General features: G+C 39.9%; 1 protein-coding gene across 2 annotated transcripts in view; it reads left to right on the forward strand.

The window, feature by feature from the left end:
- LOC106979356 (olfactory receptor 13C9) overlaps positions 1 to 18,060 on the forward strand; it is a 470,618-nt gene that overhangs the window by 140,779 nt on the left and 311,779 nt on the right. Inside the window, exon 5 of one of the 2 annotated variants that reach the window (XR_008291061.1) lies at positions 10,175 to 10,270. The exons of the other annotated variant lie outside the window; for it this stretch is intronic. The gene's annotated coding sequence lies outside the window, so the exon portion shown is untranslated. The remainder of the gene's footprint in view (positions 1 to 10,174; positions 10,271 to 18,060) is intronic. 2 annotated transcript variants of the gene reach the window in all.

Consider the following 18,060-nt stretch of genomic DNA (forward strand, 5'->3'; position numbering starts at 1 on the left):
GAAAGAAAACATATTAAAAATAAGGATCCATGATGCAACTCTGGTTTCCCAGGACTTGTTCTAATGTTGATGCTTACTCGAGAGATTCAGCTTCTCTTGGAATTAATTTAGCGCCCATTTTTTTTTACAAACTTCTTCAATCCCTAAGGTTGTGAATCAGAAACTTAGGATTCTCTAGAGATCAAAATCCCTGACTTCTGCAGATTCTAAAGACCCAATTATCTTCACTTAAAGAGAATCTTCCCCAGCCATAAATTTCTTGGAGTATTAATTGAGTATGGCTGTCTTTGATGGCTTCTACAGAAGCTGGGATTGGAATCAGAATATGTCCAAAAGGTCGCAGAAGAGTTAAACTTTTCCCAAGAATTTGTTTTTCATTTTGTTACACAAATAATACTAGATCAATCCTAATAGAATCCTAAATAGTCATCCCATCTCTTTGAACTGTTTTTATTTTTATATTTTTATTCTAGACCACACACTATTTTTTCTTTATACCAGTATAATCATAGTATAAATTTGATTAGTATTTGCTACTTTATTGCAGTGTTTTTGTGATTTTTCATAGTCTTTGTAATATTCCTTTTTAACATGTGAGGAATATTAAGTGGAATTAGTATAATCTAGCCTACAATTTTAATATAATTGGATCTTTTAATTTGTCTCAGTATGAGATTTTGATATAATGACCATTGGTATCTATGTATTAGGATAACTAATCTGCTTTTCCTTCTTCTGAAAAGCAGGTATCACCATGAACACAGCCACTCAGGGACGCACTCCTAGAAGAGTGAATAATCTCACTATGTGTGCCAGATTTTGTTCAGATTGCTGTTTCCATGCCATCTGTCCCTGGATTGTTTTCTTGCCTTCTCTCCAGGAGCAGTGCAGTACTCTCTGTGCTCTATCCCAGCCAAGCCTGCTGACCTTTAAAACTCTAGGCTTTGAGCCACACTGGTTGCAAGAACTTATTAAATTCAGGCCCTCTGGTTTTCTCAGCCAATGGCTTGGGGAAACATTCTCCTTGTGTGTTTCCCTGTGTGTTCCTCTCTCTCTTGCATTCCTCCATGACCAAGGCTCCCTCCCCTCTGCAGCATCTCAGATCCTTTTCACCTCAAACCAGCTCTCTCTTCTTCTTACCTTCTTCTCTCCTTTTAGTTGTGGAATTTGTTCTGGCAGTCTTTAGGTTGATTCTGGGATATTTAGGATGATTTGATAGTTATCTAGCTGTGTTTGTGGGATGAGATAGGTCTCCTACTATACTGCCATCTTCCTGCCTGCTACCTTTTGTAGTTTTCTATACTTTTCTATTTTGATGAGGGGGAATTATGAAATCATCATAGTATATCATTTGATGGACTATTTTACAACTATTAAATAATATTTTTGAAGAACTTGCATTCATGCAAAAATATTTATGTTAACATGGTTATATGAAAGAAAAAAAAAACTAGTTTTCATCGTTTGCAAAGCCAAAACCTAACCCAGTGGTGTAAGGTGGTTAGGGTAGAGCCAAGGGCTCGCATCTGTTGCCTTAGGGTTAAATTGCCTATCTCATTTAGATCACTCTTATGCCTTTAATAATGGGGGGAGGGCACCCATAAAGGATTTCTTGAGGGCAGAACCCCATCTGCTTCTTCAGCCTCCCACTTGCATCTGTAGTCTGCCTCCCTGTAGGTTCCTTATCTCTCCCTGCCTAATGTTAACACTTTCCCTTTTCATTCATCCCCTGGAATAGGGCTCCTTAACAGCAGTTAGGACAGTGACAATGACCATTCTGGCTTCTTCAAGATGATAAGGGACAATGTGGGAGTACAGCAGTTAGAGTTGTTCAGCTGAGTGGCCCACGATGTGGTTCTACAGGAAGGCTGGCAGCCATGAGGCAGCACACACATTGGCAGACACAAAGAGAAAAGCACAATGTAAAGATTATAGTGACCAACAAGATGGCATCTTAAAGATAATGTCCCCAGTTCCCAAACCAGTCAAACAATCCAGGAGAGACCCTAACTTTGTCCAGTAATGCCCACAAGTCATCTATCAGTTATAAAACTCTGTGAGAATTATCAGTTATATTGAAATAACATGTCAGGGAATCTCACATAACCCAGGTGGTTGAGGAGCCATAAGTAATCAATAGTGCATCAGTGGTATTCTCTAAGAGTCTGGCCCTAACTTTATTTAAGCATCTAATGCTTGTGTGGTATTATTTAGGGTTTTGCTGTGTTTAAGCAGACAGTTCGCTTTATTTCGAGGTGTAAAACTTTTTCTTTTTTTTTAAGAGCTGGGAGTCCTACCAGAGAAAGAGTCAAGGCAGCTGTTTACCCTTATTAATTGGCAAATTTTTAGGTAAGCTGAACCTTTATTTTATAAAGCAGAACTTTTATTACTTCTTGTGCTTTTTCCATTTTTTTTAGGGGAAGGCCTCTACCCAATTAGTAAAAGTATCAACCCATACCAACAGATGTTGGAATTCCTTTGACCTTGGCATGTGAGTGAAACCTAATTATCAGTCTTCCCTGAATAGTCTCCATTTCCTTGATTGGCTGGGCAAGCAAGTTTGTGGTTGAAAGGATTATTTCTACACAGGAGGATACTACTTGATGAACTTTCCTTGACAAATTCTTCCCAGTAAACATCTTTTGGGGCATTTGATAAGTTTTATCCCTCCCTAAATTAAAGGCCTGATGCAGTGCTTTTAGCTCTGTGAGCTAGGTAATAGTAATTGCCCCTGTTCTGTTTGTAACCATTCCAAGGGCTGGAGATAGTGTCCATGAGTCAGACCCCAGTTCCTTTCCTTGGGAGAGTAGGTGGGATTGAGCCTCCTTTAATAATTGATATAGTGGGCAAGCTATTTTCCTGAATCCCAGTATCTACAGCCTACAATATCCAGTAATTCTCCAAAACTCACACAATTGTTTATTGTCCTGGAGTTAGTAGCACTATAGTCTCTAATTCAGTTATAATTGTCCCTTCATAGCAAGGCTCTCTGGTATTATCAAGAAAGAATGAGAAGAAATTAGTTTTCCCCATATTCAGTTCAGGGGCTGAGAGAAAAATTTAGTTATAAGTTTTCCAGAGATGCCTCTAATCGTCAGGCTGCATTTGGGTAGTTGACCTGGAGTGGAAAGGAGGACAGAAGGTGATTCCAGTATCAAGAAGGAGATGAACCGGGTTTTTAGTTACTGAGTTTTCCAGAGTTACCTGAGTTCCGGGCTTCCAATAGACAGTTGGAGCCACCCTGAAGTGCCCCAGGTCCCATCAGTCCATTCTAGGGACATTGGTTATCTGAGCCCTCACACATAGAGGTCACTGAGGGCATTCAGACTTCCAGTGATGGTCTCCACATAAGGGGCATGGCTTGCAGGGCTTTGACTTCTATTGTCCCTTCTGAGGGAAGTCTTGTTTCTGGTGCACTGCCTGACCACATAAGTGGCATTTGGTGCCAGGACCTCTGGAAGTCTGGTCTGACATAGTGTGCAAGGCCACAACTAAGGCCTTAGATTTTTCTTAAGCCTCCTTTCCTGTTTTTTGTTTTTTGTTCTTTGTTTTTTAATTTTGATCTCAGTTGTAATATACTCGACTGGCAGCTTGTAAGAGCTCCTCCAGGGTCCCTTCTAGGACAACAGCCAATTTTTACAGCTTTCTCTGAATATCTGGGGCCAACCGAGTGACAAATTTGTCCTTTAAAATTGTCTCAGCCTTAGGGGTGTCAGTCAAGATAGCCATATATTTAAGAGCCTCTCTCAACTTCTCCAGGAAGGCCATTGGGCTCTCATTCTATGTTTGTAAAATAGTGGCTAATTTAGCATAATTTAAGGACTTCAATTTAGATCTCCTTTATTTCTCTAAAGCACAAACTCGGAAGTGGTGACAATACCATTTCTTAATGGGATGGTCATAATGCCAGTTAGGATCTTGGGATGGAATTACCTGGGCCCCAGTAGAAAACTAGAAGTGCCCTAAAGAACCTCCGGCCCCATAATAATTAATGAGTTGCCTTTCTTTTTTCTTCAGAGTTTATGGGTCAAAAATCATCCCAATTATTCAGAATGCCTCCCAAAGTAGACATTGGCCTTGGTTAGGGAATTGTCCATCTATAGGAAAAAGGAAGAAGAGGCATCACTTAATTTTCCATACCTGGCCAGGAGAAGCCTCATCTCCTGGCCCTACATTTTGGCTGGCTATGAGACTGGCAGCCAAAAGCTTTGTCAGTTTTGTGAGATGCTGGAAGCAGTCACTATTATCCAGGCTTGACCCTGTCTCCGAGAGCTGACCTTGTCTTCCTTGATTTCTTCTATCCCTCAATTTTCTGCTTGTGGGACTTTGGGGGTATTGACTGTGACCAAGCAGGACTTCCCTGATTGTAGGAAGGTGCACTAATTTTATTTTGGCACAAAAGTAATCCTCTTTTACAAATATATGTTAAAAGGCTGGTGAAAACCAATTTTGTGTGTGTGTGTGTGAGGATAGAATTGGTCATCAAGCGGGCTAAAAGGGCCAAAGTCAAGGTCTATTCCCTAGCCTTTTTCAGCAGTGCCCACATAAATATGTTGCAGCCATGTGGATGCCCATTTTAGAGTATCTAGGTTGTTATGAATTGGTATACATTGGGCTAAGCTTAGCAAAATGGCTCCTATGTATTCCAGTAACAGCCCTTTATATATTATAGTCATATATCCCTTACATGGCACAGGCATCCATTCCTTTGCTAAATAGAAACAACACAAACGTGGAACATTTGGAGACTGGCATCAAGGACATTGTCACCATCTCCCCAGCCTTTGGATCAGAGGAGGAGCAATTTCAACCAAGGCTTGAGTAAAACAATTCAAAAGGGTATGCTGTCCTGCTGTCCTGCCCTTTTGGTTAAAATCATATTTTTTTTCCATCTTTTTGGGCAGACAAAAAGGGTAAAAACCTTTGTTTACCTCTTTTTTTTTTAAATCAAAAGCATACCAATAATCCAAGTAAATTTTGCCTTTTTAATAGAGAGTAAGGAAGAATTTTAATCTGATACCAGTGTACTTTTTTTTTAATATATGAAATTTATTGTCAAATTGGTTTCCATAGAACACCCAGTGCTCATCCCAAAAGGTGCCCTCCTCAGTACCCATCACCCACCCTCTCCTCCCTCCCACCCCCATCAACCCTCAGTTTGTTCTCAGTTTTTAAGAGTCTCTTATGCTTTGGCTCTCTCCCACTCTATATACCAGTGTACTTTTAAAATCCATTTATTTTAAACTTAGTCCATTCTGACCACATATAAAATTTCTTTCCAAAGATTTCCCTTCACAAACTTTCTACACCTTTTCTTTGCTTTCAGATTTTGAACCTAACCCCCTTTTTACTCCAAACAACTAGTCTCATTTAGGACAAAATTACTTTCTTTTTCTTTCAACAAAAATGTATTCCCATTCCTTGTATCTTTTTTACGTATCTCCTACTTTTCTACATATAGAGTTAATTTTTTTCTTTTTATCAGTCTAATTACATTTAGCAGAATTTTAACTCTTAGAAACCTTAGTCTCCAGTGAAAACTAAGTAGTAACCAATTGTGAACTTATCTGTTACATCAGAATTTTTTTTAGATCGCAAACTTATGAATCTATTATGCATAAATCATGTTTTTTTAAACAGATTTAAATATCCTTTTTTTTTTTCAGCAACCTGGGTTAGGTTTTGGAATACTTCTACATATTGATCAGGGTTTTCTGAAAATTTGCCCAGGTCCTTTCTATTTGCTTAGAATCTTGCAAGGAAAATGGAACCTTCTTGGGGCCAAACTCACCATGAGGCATTTTAGTCAATAGATACATTGAATGTGCCTTCCTTTTAGGGGGAAGATTTTTCATCCCTCACAGTCCTGGATAAGGAGGGCTTGAGGGTCTAACAGGTGGCTTTTCTTGAGAAGAGGCATCGGAGGGCAAGTCTGCAAGTTCTTGCCTTTCTCGGTCCCTTAAAGGGGCCAGGAGGTTGACACCTTACAACTCTTACATAAGGAGCTTTTCTTTTATAATATAGATCTAACTTTAAGACAGTACTGTACTGAACACCTCCTTCAGGAGGCCAAGACTCTCCATCTTCCAGGAGATACTTCAGGCACCTCTTAGCATTGGTAGGTTCAGTATTAAGCCCTGACCCAAATCAGACTCCTGAGGAAGTCTGATGCCACCTTAAGCCATATGAGGTCTCCACGGAACCACTGATCGGGACTCAGCACTGGCTTTGACCCCTTGGTCAGGTCGGAGCCTTTCTGCTGTCCATTTCATTCACACATGGTCACATAGTGACTCCAACCTGCCACCCAATGCCCAGCTCCTTAAGGTTTCGTTCCTTACTTCTTTTTTTTTTTTTAATTTTTTTTAACGTTTATTTATTTTTGAGACAGAGAGAGACAGAGCATAAACAGGGGAGGGTCAGAGAGAGGGAGACACAGAATCCGAAACAGGCTCCAGGCTCTGAGCTGTCAGCACAAAGCCGGACGTGGGGCTCGAACTCACAGACCGCGAAATCATGACCTGAGCCGAAGTCGGCCGCTTAACCGACTGAGCCACCCAGGTGCCCCTTTCGTTCCTTACTTCTTATAGAAATACTCAGGGCAACTCTGGGAAGTGATCAGGTTCCTCTTCTGCCTCTTAGGGGCAGGTCTACCAAAATGAACCTGGGTTCTTACCAGTTTGTGGGCGGTGCTCCCTAAGCTCTTCCTGGGCCTTACTAAGTTCCAGTGTGCTTCCAGACCCTTGCCCCATCGCACTGGGAGGGGCTAGTCTCCTATGGATCAAGCAGTGCACTGGTGCCAGGTGAGGTTGCTTCTCCCCTTGCTCGGAGGTTCGCACCCTGGTGACAAAGGAGGTGGGAACGCACCATCTCCAAAGCCCAGACGGGAACCCCCAAGAGATACAGCAGGATTCTCACATAGAGAGACGGGACACGGAGGCTTCCTTTGTCCAGGAAGCAACTTTATTCATTGTGCCAGCTTGGGCTCAGTGGGTTCGAAATGAAAAACTGAGCCCCAAGTGCAGTGGAGTATAGCTTTTTATGCAATTTCTACTTCTTTGTCTCCCATATATGGTGACACATATAGTCTGATCAGACACAGTCCAAGTTACAAACTCGTGACAGAGCTGTGCATACACAGTACAGGAGTTGATTGCATCATGCTACTTTCCCTTGTTCTGAGGATGCCTCCACCAAATTCCTTAGGGAGGGACGCTACCTCTGCCACAATTTCAGTGTAAGAAAGGAAAGACTGGGTAAAGAGCTCTGCTCTTGGGAAGGAAGCTTAGTCACGTGGTGGCAGACCAGTACCTAAGAAGGTATGTCCAGGAAGCAATTCCTTGTGGTCAGCCCAATGAACTTCAGAAACATTGATGTTGGGTACTCAGTTTTAACTTGTTTACTGTTCATTTCTGTTATTTTTCCCCTCTGTCATTATACTTGTAGTCAAAGTCTTTTTTACCTGGGATAGTGGTTTTGTGGTGAACAAATTGTATTCATTGTTTGGGTGAAGCATTTCAAGGAAAGGAGAGCACCCCCTTCAAAAGTAGAAGATGGCTGAGAGTACCTGGGATTTTATACATGTTTTCACCATTACCTCCTAATTGTTTAAATTAGATAGGTGGTGGGGCACCTGGGTGGCTCAGTCGGTTGGTGTCTGACTTCGGCTCAGGTCATGATCTCACAGTTTGTGAGTTCAAGCTCCATGTCGGGCTGTGTGCTGACAGCTCAGAGCCTGGAGCCTGCTTCAGATTCTGTGTCTCCCTCTCTCTCTCTGCCCCTAACCTACTCGCATTCTGTCTCTATCTCTCTCAAAAATAAATAAACATTAAAAAAATTAGATAGGTGGTGATTTTATGCCAATTAGTGTGGGGGATAGGTATATATCTATTTAGGCAAATTCTTTGGAGATGCTTACAGTATGGAGTGGGATTCAGTTACAAATTAGGTGGTAGACTTACAATAAGAAAACTGAATAGCTTGATGGCTTCTAGGTTTTCACTGTATGGTTGCAAATTTTCTGAATTTCTTGTGAATTTCAAAATGCCATGCATAAACACCAGTAAATTCTGATTTTCAACTTAATAATTTTTAGATTATTTTGTACAATGAAACATATTTTCTCTTCACTCATTAATTTAACAAATTAACGTAATATATATAAATTCTTATAACAGTGCCTAGAAATTTGTAAGTTTTTACTCTTGCTATTAATAACTAAGAGCTAATGTAGCTAAGTGAGGTCTTTCTACTATATTATCAATAAGACATGGTAGGATGAACAAAGGTATGGACCAGCAACTGGAATATATTTGGATTAAGGATTTCAACAGTATATGATTATAGAGAATGGTATAAGACACATCCTCAAGATTCCTGACTGGCTATTTGTAACACAATATGGATGTAATATAATTAAGTCGTTAAGGGATTATTCTTGAACTTTTCAAAAGTTTTGAAAGTCGTTCTCCTGAATCAATTTAAAGATATGGCTTATAAAAGTGCATAAATCCATAAGAGAAAGAAATATTTAAATTGCCTTCCTGAGCTTGGAGAAAATTCTTTTTCTTTTTTTTTCAGGCATAAGAACATTTTATTTTAAGAAATGTTAGCCTAAAAGAAATTAATTTATTTAAAATTTTAATTATAGTAGATTCCCAAAGTAAAATACCATCAATGATGTTTGTTAGGATGGTATTATTCTTAGTAGTACTATTAATATTAATACTATTTTTTTATTTTTAAAAATTTACATCCAAATTAGTTAGCATATAGTGAAACAATGATTTCAGGAGTAGATTCTTTAATGCCCCTTACCTATTTAGCCAATCCCCCCTCCCACAACTCCTCCAGAGTGTCTGCTTGAATGTCTGACTCTTGATTTCAGCTCAGGTCATGATCTCATGGTTCATGGATTCGAGACCCACACTTGGGCTTCTCTCTCTCTCTCTTTTTCTCTCTCTCAGTCTCTCTCTTTCTCCTTCTCTCTCTGGCCCTCCTCTGCTCTCTCTCTCTCAAAATAAATAAATAAACTTAAAAAAAAAGAAAGTGACAAGTCCAGTTGTCATTGGTATTTTAAGTTTATTAATTTTTTCTTTTTTTTAATTTTATTTTTTAGTTTTTAAAATTTACATCCAAATTAGTTAGCATATAGTGAAACAATGATTTCAGGAATAGATTCCTTAATGCCCCTTACCCATTTAGCCCATCCCCCCTTCCGCAATCCCTCCAGCAACCCTCAGTTTGTTCTCCATATTTATGAGTCTCTTCTGTTTTGTCCCCCTCCCTGTTTTTATATTATTTTTGGTTCCCTTCCCTTATGTTCATCTGTTTTGTTTCTTAAAGTCCTCATATGAGTGATATATGATTTTTGTCTTTCTCTGACTGTCTAATTTCACTTAGCAAAATACCCTCCATGTCCATCCACGTAGTTGCACATGGCAAGATTTCATTCTTTTTGATTGCTGAGTAATACTCCATTGTATATATATACCAATCTTCTTTATCCATTCATCCATTGATGGACATTTGGGCTCTTTCCATACTTTGGCTATTGTTGATAGTGCTGCTATAAACATGGGGGTGCATATGTCCCTTCGAAACAGCATACCTGTATCCCGTGGATAAATGCCTAGTAGTGCAATTGCTGGGTCTTAGGGTAATTCTATATTTAGTTTTTTGAGGAACCTCCATACTGTTTTCCAGAGTGGCTGCACCAGCTTGCATTCCCACCAGCAAAAGATGCAAAAGAGATCCTCTTTCTCTGCATCCCTGCCAGCATCTGTTGTTGCATGAGTTGTTAATGTTAGCCATTCTGACAGGTATGAGGTGGTATCTCATTGTGGTTTTGATTTGTATTTCCATGATGATGAGTGATGTTGAGCATTTTTTTCATGTGTCACTTGGCCATCTGGATGTCTTCCTTGGAGAAGTGTCTATTCATGTCTTTTGCCCGTTTCTTCACTGGATTATTTGTTTTTTTGGGTGTTGAGTTTGATAAGTTCTTTGTAGGTTTTGGATACTAACCCTTTATCTGATATGTCATTTGCAAATATCTTCCCCCATTCTGTCAGTTGCCTTTTAGTTTTGCTGATTGTTTCCTTTGCTGTGCAAAAGATTTTTATTTTGATAAGGTCCCATAGTTGATTTTTGCTTTTGTTTCCTTTGCCTCCAGAGACGTGTTGAGTAAGAAGTTGCTGTGGGAAAGATCCAAGAGGTTTTTGCCTCCTGTCTCCTTGAGGATTTTGATGGCTTCCTGTCTTACATTGAGGTCTTTCATCCATTTCGAGTTTATTTTTGTGTATGGTGTAAGAAAGTGGTCCAGGTTCATTCTTCTGCATGTTGCTGTCCCATTTTCCCAGCACCACTTGCTGAAGAGACTGTCTTTATTCCATTGGGTATTCTTCCCTGCTTTGTCAAAGATTAGTTGGCCATACGTTTGTGGGTCCATTTCTGGGTTCTCTATTCTGTTCCATTGATCTGAGTGTCTGTTCTTGTGCCAGTACCATACTGTCTTGATGATTACAGCTTTGTAGTATAGCTTGAAGTCCGAGATTGTGATGCCTCCTGCTTTGGTTTTCTTTTTCAAGATTGCTTTGGCTATTTGGGGTCTTTTCTGGTTCCATACAAATTTTAGGATTATTTGTTCTATCTCTATGAAGAATGCTGGTGTTATTTTGAAGGGATTGCACTGAATATGTAGACTGCTTTGGGTAGTATCGACATTTTAACAATATTTGTTCTTCCTATTCAGGAGCATGGAATCTTTTTCCATTTCTTTGTGTCTTCTTCAATTTCTTTCAGAAGCTCTCTATTGTTTTCAGTGTATAGATTTTTCACCACTTTGGTTAGATTTATTCCTAGGTATTTTATGGTTTTTGGCACAATTTTAAATGGGATTGATTCCTTGATTTCTCTTTCTGTTGCTTCATTGTTGGTATGTAGGAATGCAACTGATTCCTGTGCATTGATTTTATATCCTGAAACTTTGCTGAATTCATGGATCAGTTCTTTTGGGTTTTACATTAGAGTATCATGTCATCTGCGAAGAGTGAAAGTTTGACCTCCTCCTGGCCTGTTTGGATCCTTTTATTTCCATGTGTTGTCTGATTGCAGAGCCAATAGGGGAAGGCTCTCAGTTTTTCCCCACTGAGGATGATATTAGTGTTGGGTCATTCATATATGGCTTTTTTGATCTATCTCTACTTTTCTGAGGGTTTTTATCAAGAAAGAATGCTGTATTTTGTCAAATGCTTTTTGTGCATCTATTGAGAGGATCATATGGTTTTTGCCCTTTCTTTTATTGATGTGATGATTCACATTGATTGTTTTGTGGATATTGAACCAGCCCTGCATCCCAGGTATAAATCCCACTTGGTTGTGGTGAATATTTTTTTTAATTTTTTTTAATGTTTATTTATTTTTGAGACAGAGAGAGACAGAGCATGAATGGGGGAGGGTCAGAGAGAGAGGGAGACACAGAATCCGAAGCAGGCTCCAGGCTCTGAGCTGTCAACACAGAGCCCGACGCAGGCTCGAACTCACGGACTGTGAGATCATGACCTGAGCCGAAGTTGGACGCTTAACCGACTGAGCCACCCAGGTGCCCCGTGAATATTTTTTTTAATGTATTGTTGGATCTGGTTGGCTAGTATCTTCTTTAGGATTTTTGCATCCATGTTCTTCAGGGAAATTGGTCTATAGTTCTCCTTTTTAGTGGGGTCTCTGTCTGGTTTTGGAATCAAGGTAATGCTGGCTTCATAGAAAGAGTTTGGAAGTTTTCCTTCCATTTCTATTTTTCGGAACACCTTCAAGAAAGTAGGTGTTAACTCTTCCTTAAATGGTTGGTAGAATTCCCCTGGAAAGCCATCTGGCCCGGACTCTTGTTTTTTGGGAGATTTTTGATTACTAATTCGATTTCTTTACTGGTTATGGGTCTGCTCAAATTTTCTATTTCTTCCTGTTTCTGTTTTGATAGTGTATATGTTTCTAGGAATTTGTCCATTTCTTCCAGATTGCCCATTTTATTGGAGTATAATTGCTCATAATAGTCTATTATTATTGTTTTTATTTCTGCTGTGTTGGTTGTGATCTCTCTTCTTTCATTCTTGATTTTATTTATTTGGGTCCTTTTCTTTTTCTTTTTGATCAAACTGGCTAGTGGTTTGTCAATTTTATTAATTCTTTCAATGAACCAGCTTCTGGTTTCATTGATCTGTTCTGTTTTTTTGGTTTCGATAGTATCAATTTCTGCTCTAATCTTTATTTCCGGTCTTCTGCTGGTTTGGGGTTTTATTTGCTGTTCTTTTTCCAGCTCATTAAGGCATAAGGTTAGGTTGTGTATCTGAGATCTTTCTTCCTTCTTTAGGAAGGCCTGGATTGCTATATACTTTCCTCTTATGACTGCCTTTGCTGCATCCCAGAGGTTTTGGGTTGTGGTGCTATCATTTTCATTGACTTCCATATACTTTTTAAATTTCTTCTTTAACTTCTTGGTTAGCCCATTCATTCTTTACTAGGATGTTCTTCAGTCTCCAAGTATTTGTTACCTTTCCAAATTTTTTCTTGTGGTTGATTTCGAGTTTCATAGCATTGTGGTCTGAAAATATGCACGGTACAATCTCAATCTTTTTGTACTTACTTAGGGCTGATTTGTGTCCCAGGATATGGTCTATTCTGTAGAATGTTCCATGTGCACTGGAGAAGAATGTATATTCTGCTGCTTTAGGATGAAATGTTCTGAATATATCTATTAAGTCCATCTATTAAGTCCAGTGTGTCATTCAAAGCCATTGTTACCTTGTTAGTTTTTTTGATTAGATGATCAGTCCATTGCTGTGAGTGGGGTGTTGAAATACCCTACTATTATGTTATTACTAGCAATGAGTTTATGTTTGTGATTAATTGATTTATATAATTGGGGGTGCCACATTTGGTGCATAAATATTTTCAATTGTTAGGTCTTCTTGGTGGATAGACCCCTTGATTATGATATAATGCCCTTCTGCATCTCTTGATACAGTCTTTATTTTAAAGTCTAGATTGTCTGATATAAGTGTGGCTACTCTGGCTTTCTTTTGTTGACCATTAGCGTGATAGATGGTTCTCCATCCCCTTACTTTCAATCTGAAGGTGTCTTTAGGTCTAAAGTTGGTCTGTTGTAAACAGCATATAGATGGATCTTGTTTTCTTATTCATTCTGTTACCCTATGTGTTTATTTACTTATTAAAAATTTTTTTTCAAGGTTTATTTATTTTTGAGAGACAGAGTGTGAGCAGGGGAGGGGCAGGGAGAGGGGGAGACACAGAATCCAAAGCAGGCTCCAGGCTATGAGCTGTCAGCACAGAGCCTGATGTGGGACTTGAATGCACAGACTATGAGATCATGACCTGAGCCAAAGTTGGACGCCCAACCCACTGAGCCACCCAGACGCCTCTACCCTATGTCTTTTGATTGGAGCATTGAGTCCATTGACATTTAGAGTGAGTACTGAAAGATGAATTTATTGCCATTATGTTGTTTTAGAGTTGGGTTTCTGGTGGTGTTCTCTGGTTCTTTCTAGTTTTTGTTGCTTTGGGTATCTATCTATCTATCTATCTATCTATCTATCTTTTCATCTTTTCTCCCCTCTGAGAGTCCCCCTTAAAATTTCATGCAGGGCCAGTTTAGTGGTCACAAACTCCTTTAATTTTTGTTTGTCTGTGAAACGTTTTATCTCTCCTTCTATTTTGAATGAGAGCCTTGCTGGGTAAAGAATTCTTGGCTGCATTTTTTTCTGATTAAGCACATTGAATATATCCTGCCACTCCTTTCTGGCCTGCCAAGTTTCTGCGGATAGGTCTGCTGCAAACGTGATCTGTCTTCCCTTGTAGGTTAAGGAATTTTTTTTCCCTTGCTGCTTTCATGATTCTTTCCTTGCATGAGTATTTTGTGAATTTGACTGTGATATGCCTTGTTGATGGTCAGTTTTTGTTGAATCTAATGGGGGTCCTTTGTGCTTCCTGGATTTTGATGTCCGTATCTTTTCCCAGGTTAGGAAAGTTTTCCACTATGATTTGCTCACATAACCCTTCTACCCCTATTTCTCTCTCTTCCACTTCTGGGACCCCCTAGGATTCTGACGTTGTTCCTGTTTTTTTTGTTTTCTTTTGTTTTATTTATTTTTTTGCGTTTATTTATTTGAGAGAGACAGTGTGAGCAGGGGAGGGGCAGAGAGAGAGGGAGATACAGAATCAGAAGCAGGCTCCAGTCTCTAAGCTGTCAGCACAGAGCTGGATGAAGGGCTCGAACCCATGAACTGTGAGATCATGACCTGAGCTGAAGTTGGATGCTTAACTGACTGAGCCACCCAGGTGCCCCTGACGTTGTTCCTTTTTAATGAGTCATGGATTTCTCTAATTGTTAAATCGTCCTCTTTTGCCTTAATTTCCCTCTCTTTTCTTTTCTGCTTCATTATTCTCCATAAGTTTGTTCTCTATGTTGCTGATTCTCTGTTCTGCCTCATCTATCCTTGCCGCCACAGCATCCATCTGAGATTGCAGCTCAGTTATAGCATTTTTTATTTCATTCAGACTAGCTTTTACTTCTTTTATCTCTGCAGAAAGGGATTCTAATCTATTTTCAACTCCAGATAGTATTCTCATTATCACGATCTAAATTCTGATTCAGACATCTTAGTTGTATCTGTATTGGGTAAGTCCCTGGCTGTCGTTTCTTCCTGCTCTTCCTTTCGGGGTGAATACCTCATTTCGTAATTTTGAAGGGAGAAAAGGAATTAATGTGCAAAAAAATTAAAATTAAAAAAAATTATAATTTTAAAAATTAAAAAAAAACACACAAAATCGAATAAGTGATGTTAGATTCTAGGTGTGTTTTGGTCTGGGTGTTGAAAGGGGCTTGATAGATAAAAAAGGGGAAAGAAAAAAAAGAAAACCGTTTGAAAATTTGAAAAAATGAATACACTGAAGTAGACTCAAATGAAATGATGGAAGTAAAATAGAATTTGAAAAAATTTACACAAAAGTAAAAAATATACTAGAAAAGAATTTAAAATATTTTTAATAAAAATTGAAAATAAAAATGAATTTTTTGTCTTTCTGTATTCAAGAAAAAGAGAAAAAAAAGAAAAAAACAACAAAGAAAAAGAAAATTAAATAGATAGACTGGCGAATAGACTGAAATGTGACTGAAAGTACTTCATTTTCCCCTAGAAGTCAAACTATGAAGTGCTTTATAGTCCATAAACTAAGCAGGCGGAGATACTTGTATTCCTTACGAGCGAGGTTGGCCTAGTTAGGTGGGGCTTAATGTAACTGCTCCGTTCTCCACTAGATGGTGCTGCTTAGCTTACTAGGGTGGATTGTTGTGGTGCTTGTAGGTGTGTATGTGCATGCATGGGAGCGGTGAAAATGGCGTCACCCAGCTACCCAGTTTCTAGTATTGGAACTCTGTTCTCCCCCATCAGCAATAGTGCACCCATCCTTTGTCTTTGGCTTCCGTCCACTCCCCACTTTTATACAGTCTGTGACCAAGCCCCAAGCAGCACCGCTGTCCTGAGTTTTGTCTCAGATGTGGCTGTTTTTCCTGATTCCTTACTTCTGAGGGACTGTGGCTTTGATCTGTTCTGCCCCTCTGCAGGAGGGTCTCACTGAGCAACGGCCAGGTGCTGGCCTCACCCAGGAACATTTGTGAGACTGTGCTGCTGCCAATGCCCAGAGACTGTGCTGGGTGCCAGTGAGCCCCAGAAAAAGTTCACGAGATAGTGTAGCAGCAGCGTTTCAGGGATTATGGAAAAACACAACACGTGTCTGGCACTAGGCTTCACTTTTAACAAAACTGTTCCAGCACCAGCAAACATGGTTGTTCTCCCGGGTCCACTGGGGTCTTGCCTTTGGGGACCCACATAGCCTCTATCAGGTGTCCTCCCAGCAGGGGAACCACCTCTCCCTGTGTGGCCTGAAGAACCCCAGACTCCACTCTGCTCCTGCGGATTCGCCCTTCCCACCAGAGCACTGCCAGGTATGGAGCTGTGGAGTTTCAGACTCTGCACTCCCCCTGTTTTATAGAGTTTTAAAGGAGGGAATTTAAACCCTCCCCTTTCTCCTTTCTCCCTTTTTAGTTTAGTTTAGTGGAAAAAAAACTGTTTCCATTTTTCCACTTTCTCTCCAGCTGCTTTTGGGGAGAGTGCTTTGCCCATATGCTCCCTCCCACCATCTCTATCCTCTCTCCACATGTAAAAGAGACTCCCTGCCCTCTGCAGCTTCTCTCTCCCCCAGTTCACCTCTCTGAGTTTTGTACCTGCTGAATTGTGTGGTTCAGGTTGTTCATAGTGTTGTGTAATCCTCAGATTAGTTTTCTAGCTGTGTAGGATGATTTACTGTTGGTCTGGCTGTATTCATGCACACAAGACACACAAAAAACTTCCAAGTTGTTCTGCCATCTTGGCTCCTCTCTGACAAAAATGTATTTAAAATTTTTTTGTTTTTACATTTTATTTACTTTTGATAGACAGAGACAGAGCACAAGTGGGGGAGGGACAGAGAGAGAGGGAGACACAGAATCTGAAGCAGGCTCCAGGCTCCGAGCTGTCAGCACAGAACCTGATGCGGGGCTTGAACTCACAAACCAGGAGATCATGTCCTGAGCCAAAGTCAGATGTTTAACTGACTGAGCCACCCATGTGCCCCCAAAATGTATTTTTTAAAAAAGTTTACTTATTTATTTATTTTGAGAGAGACAGGAAGACTTCAAGCAGGGGAGAGGCAGAGAGAGAGGAAAAATCTCTAGCAGGCTCTGCACTGTCAATGCAGAGCCTGATGTGGGGCTCAAACTCCTGAAGCATGAGAAATGACCTGAGCCAAAATCAAGAGGTGGTTGCTTTACTGACTGTGCCACCCAGGTTCTCCTGATTGATAAAAATTTAAAGTGACTCTTGTAGGAGCATGAAATTTGGGATGGATATGTAAAAGAATTTGCAAAAATAAGTCAAGAAAGATGAAGGAAGCCAAAATAGTGCTTATTATATGCTGGGTGCCTTATATGCACCATTTTATTTATTCTCCCAAGAACACCACAATGAGACTGTTAATTATAGGTGAGCATTCTGAGACATAAAAGTTAATTGCCCAAGGTCAGATTGCTAGTAACTGGCCTTGTAAGCATAAGGGTCATAGATGTGGGATGCTAGCCCTGAGGTCATTGCTGGCCATAGACAGGCTTAATCCAGACAGAAAACATAAGAAATCTGTGTCTATGTGTTCTGCATAAAGAACCTCTTAATTATCCAGGGCACTGACAAGAGGGTTCCAGTGAGGACTGAGTGAAGTAATGTGGACTGAATCTACAGTTTTACCAAAGCAGGGTAGGGCTGGGAAGAGGAAAATCTGGGGAAACTATAGGTAGAGTCCCCATAGTTCTTTCTGCAGCACAGACTAGTATGTGGCTACCTGCAACCCTATAAGATATCCTCTCATTATGAGTAAGGATTCATATGTGCCCATGGCAGCTGGGTCCTGGTTTGCTGGGGTTATCAACTCTGCAGTACAAACTGCATTTGTGGTACAATTGACCTTCTGTAGGAATAATGTCATCAATCATTTCTCCTGTCAACTTCTTGCTATCATGAAACTGGCCTGTCATCTCAGGCAGTGAGTTCATCAGGCTCATGGTCACAACACTGTATATTGACTGTTAATAATCATTATCTTTTAAACATTAATCATTGTCAGCATCCTCATATTTGCTTTTCTAAGGGGAGACACAAATTATTCTACACCTGCTCAGCCCATCTGAGGTAATAATATTCTACAGAACCATTCTCTTCATGTACATGAAGCCCAAGTCTAAAGACATACTTAATTCAGATGATTTCAATGCTACTGACAAACTGATATCCATGTTCTATGGGGCGATGACTCCAATGATGAATCCTTTAATCTACAGTCTCAGAAACAAGGATGTGAAGGAGGCAGCTTCATAGCAGCTTCTTTAGCAAGTTAAAGGAAAAGGTGATTGGACTGTGAACACATTGGACTTCGTTGAAACTTTGGAATTATGTTGGA

This window comes from Acinonyx jubatus, chromosome D4 (assembly GCF_027475565.1).
Source record: "Acinonyx jubatus isolate Ajub_Pintada_27869175 chromosome D4, VMU_Ajub_asm_v1.0, whole genome shotgun sequence".
Taxonomy (NCBI): Eukaryota; Metazoa; Chordata; class Mammalia; order Carnivora; family Felidae; genus Acinonyx; species Acinonyx jubatus.